The sequence below is a fragment of the Podarcis bocagei genome (assembly GCF_964188305.1).
Source record: "Podarcis bocagei genome assembly, chromosome: 12".
Lineage (NCBI taxonomy): Eukaryota > Metazoa > Chordata > Lepidosauria > Squamata > Lacertidae > Podarcis > Podarcis bocagei.
Genome location: NC_138137.1, coordinates 10,528,239 through 10,536,231, shown reverse-complemented (window position 1 = coordinate 10,536,231; position 7,993 = coordinate 10,528,239).

The following is a 7,993-nucleotide window of genomic DNA, read 5'->3' as shown; positions in this document are numbered from 1 at the left end:
GGGAGCTGAAATTTCGTGCCCCCTAACAATCTTGCATTCGGGGCAACCACCCCCGTGCCCCCTCCAATGCTGCGCCACTGCATCTACCCAATCCAAGCAGTGCTGGAGAAAACTTGAGGCTGAAATTTGGACGAACTGCTGCCAGTCAGTGCACACCAGCTTTCCCAAACCTGGTTCCCTCTAACTAGAAGTTTAGAATATTGTACAAGCACTCAGGAAAGCAGAGGACTTCCGGGGTAGTGCGATCGGCTAATGGCGGATTCCCTCCGAGCTCCGGAGGGAATCGGCTCCGTGGAAGACGGGTCCTGCCGCCGCGGCGACGCGGGGACCCTCAGAAACCACAGGCGCGGAAGCCTGTGGACTTGGTGACTCGGTGGGCACCATTTGCGCCCTCCCTGACCCACGAAGAAGCCTTTTTAAAGGCTTCGGAGCGGGTGACGGAGAGTGGCGTGGTGCTGTGAGTAGACCGCTTCTTCTACGGAGTGTAGCCGCGAGCCATGGCCGGAGAGCGCTGACTTCTTCCTTTGAACATTTGGACTGCAAAAGTAACAACCCATGAGTAGTACAGAAATTGGACTTAAAAATCCTATTTTTAAATTCGGCACGACCGGGGGATGCGTTAAAAGGAAGTCCTCCCCCCGTCTTGTAGACAATTTAAAGCAAGAATTGGATAACTAAGGTTGAGAGACCATCTTTCTCTTTGCGAGATAAAAGTTCTTAATCCCAGGATTTGGCACTATAAGTACTTTGCTGGAGGATAAGAACTGATTTTAAGGAGCTGATACACAACCAACCGGGATCCGGGAGCAATCCGTGAGAGAGCCTGTTGAGGAGATATAAAGACTTTGACAGCTGTCAAACGAGCTGTCAAAGTTAGAAAAATTTGCCTTTTGTTATCTCTGCTGGTTATTTTTTATACATTTGACTCTAAGTTGCTTGAAAATAAAGAAAAAATAAAAATAAAGTAACCAGACTGTTGGAGAAAGAATATTAAGTAACCAGAACTCCTCTAGAGGGGGTTCTGAGACATTACAATGGCTGCAGATGGAAAATGACAGGCTGAGCTGGATAGAATGTTCTCTCTCTTGGGAAAATTACAAGATCAGAGTGAAGCTCTGGCCGCAGATGTTATGACCTTGAATTCTGAAGTAAATAATCTTGTTGATGGTGCCAAGGACTTGACTCAATAAAATTTTGCAGCTGAACAAGAAGAGTGGGCAGACTCAGAGGAGTGGGAAGGAGGAGCGGAAACGTTGCAGGTGAAAAAAGACAACCAGAGGCCTGAAAAAAACGGATTACAAAGGAAACAAGACCTGGATGATGAAAATTTGGCTTGAACTTGAGAATGAAGATTGGAGAGACCCCCCTATGGGGAGATCAGAAGACCTATGGATTACAAATTTGATCAAGGTGAAAGCTGGAGCTTTTGGGACATTTGGGACATTTGGGACATTTGGACTTAAAAGGAATAAGAAATACGATTTGGGCTCCACTTTTGAATATGGAGGTCTGGTTGGAAGAAACGTAGACCCCATTGGGATAGAGCTTCTCCGAGATTCGATGTTCACTATAAAGGACTACCAACAAAACCGGCAGAGAGGGACTGAAAGAGATTTGAGGGCCTCGGACGTGAGAGATCCGGGCTGAGAGCTGATGGATTGATGGGTACTCTTTGAGGATCGAAACCGGGAAAGGGGGGGGGGCGAGAGTTTTGGAACCCAAAGGGTGTATAATTGTTGTTTTTTGTTATTTTGTTTTGTAAATATTTTAAAAATTGGGAAATTCGTGGAAGGGAAACTGGGTCGACCTTAGAAAAGTATGTAACGGGTGTGTATTTCGGTTTAATTGAGGTTTATAAGCTAAATTTGGCTAATTAAGAAGAATTAAGTAAAATATTAATAAGGTAAAAGTTGGAGATAAGAACTTGCTGAGTTAACCATTGCAGTTGGGATGCAGGAAGGGGAGGTGTGGGGAAGTCAGAGAAAGTCTGTAAGAAATTAGGGATTTGAAATTACATGTGTTTGTCTTTGTGTTTGTATGTTTGTGTTGTGTATGGTTTGTGTTTGTGTAAATTGTAAAAACCCAATAATTATTTTTTTTTAAAAAAAGCACTCAGGAAATCAAGGTTCAAATGCCCGCTCAGTTAGGAAGCTTACCTTGGGCCAGCCGTTAGTGCTTAACCTAACCTGCAACACAAGGTTGTTGTGAAGATAAAATCTGGAGGGGGGATGTCAGTCATGTACATGTCCTTAAGTTTCTGGGAGGAAAGGGGGAATGTAAATGTAAAATGCTTCAAGGAGTCCTACCCTGGTGGGGCGGATGGGAGTTGCACCTGGAGGGCATCAGGTTGCAGGAAGGCTGATGTAGACCGTGCTTGTGGGATATTTAAAATGCAGTCAAACCAACAATTCATGATTTGCTAGACAGGCACATGATAGGAGCTGAAGCTCACAGAGTTCTCCACTAAAGTTGCTAGAGAGAACTCTGTGAGAGACACTCCCACTATTCCCTGACAGGGGAGGGTGTAGCTATATACAGTGGTACCTCGGGTTAAGTACTTAATTCGTTCTGGAGGTCCATTCTTAACCTGAAACTGTTCTTAACCTGAAGCACCACTTTAGCTTAATGGGGCCTCTTGCTGCTGCCGTGCAGCCGGAGCATGATTTCTGTTCTCATCCTGAAGCAAAGTTCTTAACCTGAGGTATTATTCTGGGTTAGCAAAGTCTATAACCTGAAGTGTATGTAACCCGAGGTACCACTGTATTCCCCTACCTGCCTGGGCACACCCTGTCTTCCTTTTTCCAGCTCTTTCCACTCTCCCAGCAATGTGACAACACCTACAAAGTCTGAGCTCCAAGCTCAGACTACTGTACATGTTAAGCTAGACTTAAGTATGTCTTTGCAACTGAATTACCACTGTACATGTACTGAATTACCATTTTAAGCCTGAACAAAGCTGCTGTACAGTTGCAATTATTCAAACCCCATTGCAAATCAGGTTTTTTATCGGAATTTACAGACTTCCAGCTGCTTGCAATGAGCAAATCAAACAAAAGCAATTGAAATAGCTCAACACAATGGATGCTTCAAGTGGTTCCCCCAAATTCAGCTGAAATGGCAAGACCTCCGCCTTAAAAGGGGGTGGTGTTGTGGGCTCTCACGACCCCTCCACGTGCACGGGGGTGGGTGGCCAGCCCTGCGTGACTGGGCCAGGCCAACCAATCTGGTTGGTCTAGGGGTGTGGCCTTCCCTATAAAGGGAGGACGCAGCCAGGAGATCTCTCTCTTTCCAGCTTCCAGCTGCTCCAGTTTTCCCACCCTCCAGCCCTCCATCTCCTTTACCTTGCTATGGACTTCGGTTGGTTGCCATTGAGGGGCCTGGTAGGAATTCTTCCACCTGGCAAATTGGCACCAGCCACTTGGTTTTCGCCTACCTCTTAGCAAATTGTCACAACTTTTTAAGGTTTGGCGGTTAGGCACTGGAATATTTCTGGAGAAGAGAAGAGGGGAGGTAGTGCCATCACCTGCCCTGCATATTGAAGGGTATTCTGTTAAAGCAGCCTTTCTCAACCTTTGGGGCCCCAGATGTTGTTGAACTACAACTCCCATCACCCCTAGCTAGCAAGGCCAGAGCTCAGGGTTGATGGGAGTTGTAGTCCAACAACATCTGGGTACCCACAGGTTGAGAACCGCTGCGTTAAAGGATTCCGGGGGCGTGGCCCTGTCCGAAGCCTAGGGAGGTTAGGCCCTAAGGCACGGCCCCTATCAGTGACCCCGGGGAAACTCCTAGTTGATGTGCATCGGCAGGACTCCCCCTAGTGGTGGTTAACCCTTCCTGGACTCCCTGCAGATGGGCCGGAGTCAGATATAGTCAGTTAGATCCAATGCCTAAGCCAATACCGCTTATAATCTGTAACCAATAAAGTTGTGGCCTTTTTTAGCCCATTAACCTTAAATATTTGAATCATGTGTCTTTATTCAGCCAAAGGGGGGGGGGGGTGGACCTTGCCACACAATTTCTATACTCGGGTGAGGAGAGTTCTGTGGCACCCCTTGACACAAGTAGGGCAAGGGGGCTCTTCAGCTTAATAATAATAATAATAATAATAATAATAATAATAAATAAATAAATAAATGATTTTTTTATTTATACCCTGCCCTCCCCGGCCAGAGCCGGGCTCAGGGTAGCTAACACCAATAAAATTACAATAAAAGATAATGGGGGGAAAACAAGCAACCAACCAACCAACCAAACAAACAAACAAAACAAAACAAAAACCAATTTATTAAAATATGGGTTAAAATACAATTTAAAATGCAGCCTCATTTTAATAGTAGCCCATAAATCAAAACCGTTAGGGGAGGGAAACATAGGGGTCAGACTGAGTCCAAACCAAAGGCCAGGCGGAACAGCTCTGTCTTGCAGGCCCTGTGAACCACAGCATCTATTTTATTTTATTTTTTTTATAAAATTTTTATTGGGTTTTCCGCTTTTATAAAGACAATACAAACACAACAATAACACAAGACACAAACATGTATAAATTCAGCAGATCCTCTTCTCATAACCTTGTTCCCTGACTTCCCCCCACCCCCCCTCGTGCATCCCAATTCCCAAGATTATATCAGCAAGTTGGTATTTCTCCTCTTAACCATCTTATTCATTTTGTTGCCTCTTTTCTAATTAAAAAAAAAATTGATTTTCCTAAGTTGGACTTAAGTTCTCTTCCATCGATTTTTCATTTTGTCTTGAATAAAAGTCATATTAACCAAACATGAAAGTCTTAAGAGTTTTTAAGAATCTCCTCTTCCCTCCCTCCCATCCCCGGTTTTTGTCCCTTCCCAATAAAAATCCAAAATCAAGATTCTCAGCCTGGGTTCCTCACGTCCGAGGCTTTCAAGTCCCTTTCAGTCCCTCTCCGCCGGTCTCGTTGGTAGTCCTTTATGTCAATCGTCGAGTCTGGAAAAGGGTCTTTCACCATCAAAACATATTCTCTTCCCACAAGGAGATTTGAAAGCAACTGCTGGAGTGTTTCCACAAAGCCTGTATCCTCAAAGTCAAAGTCCAAACGGAGGCCCCAATCATATTTCTTTATTTTAAGTTCCTGTACATATTGTCCCAGAACCTCCTCCTTCTTCTTCTGCATCTTTCGCAGACTTGTGGTAGATGTGTTCCCAGAGTCTCCTTGCTTGTGTTCCACAGATGTCAGCTTTTGGTTGTTGCTTCCCAAGGTTACTTTCTCTTTTTCTTGTTTAGTCTCTTCCACCTCTGTAGACATTGTTTCCCATTCAGCTGTGGATTCTTTCTCATTCAGGTCCTCAATACAAACAGCAGAGTTGCCTGTTCCCAAGGTCATAATGTTAAGTTGTTTATTCATGGCTAAGCTCTGCTCTTGTAAGGTTCCCACCAATTGAAACATCCTTTCGATTTCCACTAGTAACTTTCCATCCACAGCCATTGTATCCATTGTAGTTTCACAGAATTCCCCCTAGAGGGAATCTGGTTACTTATTAGTCTTTTCTCCAACAGTCCTTTAGCTTGTTATTGTTACTTTGTTTCCAACAATTTTAACTCAATTATAACTCGTCTTATTCCAGAGGGATCTTAAATAGTGATTTTCCCGCTTTAAACTGCCCGTTTGACAGCTTTGACAGCTGTCAAACTCCGCAGCTCTTACACAGGCACGAAGGCAGGACGTTCCCGAGCCCGGGAGGGGGGGTTGCTCAAAACATAAAGAGGGTCTCCAAAACTCCACTCTCCAGCACAAAATTTCCTTTAACTAAATCTTGAAAGTTAGTGTCCTTTTTAACTCACCCCACCAAGGGTAGGCTCTCCAGCTTAGCTCTTATGTCGTTGCTTAAATCGTCTGCAGGGGGGGGGGTGCGGACTTCCTTTTAGCACACCCCCCGGTCGTCTCCAATTCAGGGAAAAAATTTTTAAAGTCCCAATCCGTCTTACTCACGGGTAATTCTTTCAGTCCAAATTTTCTAGGAAGCAAGTCAGCGCTCTTCAGCCATGGCACACGGCTTCGCTCCGCTGGGGTAGCGGTTTACTCTCAGCACCACGCCACTCTCCGTATCCTCTCCGTAGCCTTTAAAAAGGCTCTTCGTGAATCGGGGAGGGCGCTTAAGGTGCCCACCGAGTCACCAGGTCCTCAGGCATCCGCGCCTGAGGTTTTTAAGGGTCCCCGCGTCGCTGTCGCGGCAGGACCCGTCCCCAGCGGAGCCGATTCCCTCCGGAGCTCGGAGGGAATCCGCCATTAGCTGTCCGCGCCAACCCGGAAGTCCCACAGCATCTATTTTATTAGGACACGTGATTTACATTCCAGTACACTGCAGATCTGAGCTCCTCCTGGCTCTCTTGCCTTGCCCTCAGAAATGAAAACTGGAGTTTCATTTCCATACAACTCTGCATTTCCCCCCTTTCTGTCTGCAGTCATGCCCTGCAACGCTTCAAAAACAAAGCAGAAAGATGATGGCAAAAACCCAACACTCCTGCCAAGCCACCCACCCTGCTCTTGCACATCGTTGAAGGCTCTAACCTGTCTCATGCATGCTTATTGACTAATTTATGTACTTTGTAAAAGTCAATTGTTCACCAATTTAAAAGAGATTGACTGGTGTTACTACTTTCTCCTTCCTAGACAGTAGAAACAAAACTAATTGACTTCCTGGATTAGCGAAACACAAATGTAAACATTTTAAGTAAACGTAGGAGAGATATTTTTTAAAAACAGTTAAGTATCTTGGCACATAATATATTTGATTTATCAGAGATTTTGAAGCCTTTATGAACAATCATGGGATTTTTATTTATTTAAAGCTCATGCTAGAAGATAGGAAATCAATTAAATTATTGTGGACTGAGAGGATTGCTTTGGTTAAAATGAATATTCTAAAATTATTATTGGATTTAACGCCATTTCAATTTATTTGTTTAGTTTCCTAAATAAAGATTAGGAACAAATTAAGAATGAAAGATCAAAAATTACTGTATAAGAGAGGGGGCAAGAAAATCTACAGCAAGTGTCAAATACTTTATTAGAGGGGGAAATATGATGGTATGAGGCTGTACAATTTTCAAAGATTGTCATGGATAAAGATTATCTGAATTTTGATTTAGAGCACGATTCTGTTTCAGCTCCTTTAAATCATTCTATATGGACTATTACAAGATATTGGAAAATGGCAAAGAAAGTGAAGGTAGTAACACCAGGACAATTTTTGATAAGCTGGGAGAAATATCAAAGAAGCATTAGTCTTGATGTGTTGAATTATAACCTATCCAGCTTTGTCACACTAAGAACAGACCCATTTAAGTCCATAGACTTATGTTAACAGACTGTACTTAAGTCCATTGATTTCAGTGTGCCTACCATGAATATGGGGACGCGGGTGGCGCTGTGGGTTAAACCACAGAGCCTAGGACTTGCCGATCAGAAGGTCGGCAGTTCGAATCCCCGCGATGGGGTGAGCTCCCGTTGCTCGGTCCCTGCTCCTGCCCACCTAGCAGTTCGAAAGCACGTCAAAGTGCAAGTAGTTAAATAGGCACCGCTCCGGTGGGAAGGTAAAAGGCGTTTCCGTGCACTGCTCTGGTTCGCCAGAAGCGGCTTAGTCATGCTGGCCACATGACCCGGAAGCTGTACGCCGGCTCCCTCGGCCAGCAAAGCGAGATGAGCGCCGCAACACCAGAATCGGTCATGACTGGACCTAATGGTCAGGGGTCCCTTTACCTTTACCATGAATATGACTGAAGTCCCACCAGGACGATACATTTAAAGCAGCATCATACCACTTTATACAGTCATGGTTTCGCCCAAAGGATCCTGGGAAATTAGTTTGTTAAGGGTGCTGAGAGTTGTTAGGCTCCCTCTATTCCTCTCACAGCTATGAATTACGTGTACAGTGGTATCTCTGGATACGAACGGGATCCGTTCTGGAGCCCCGTTTATATCCTGAAGCGAATGCAACCCGTGTCTGCGCGGGTCACGTTT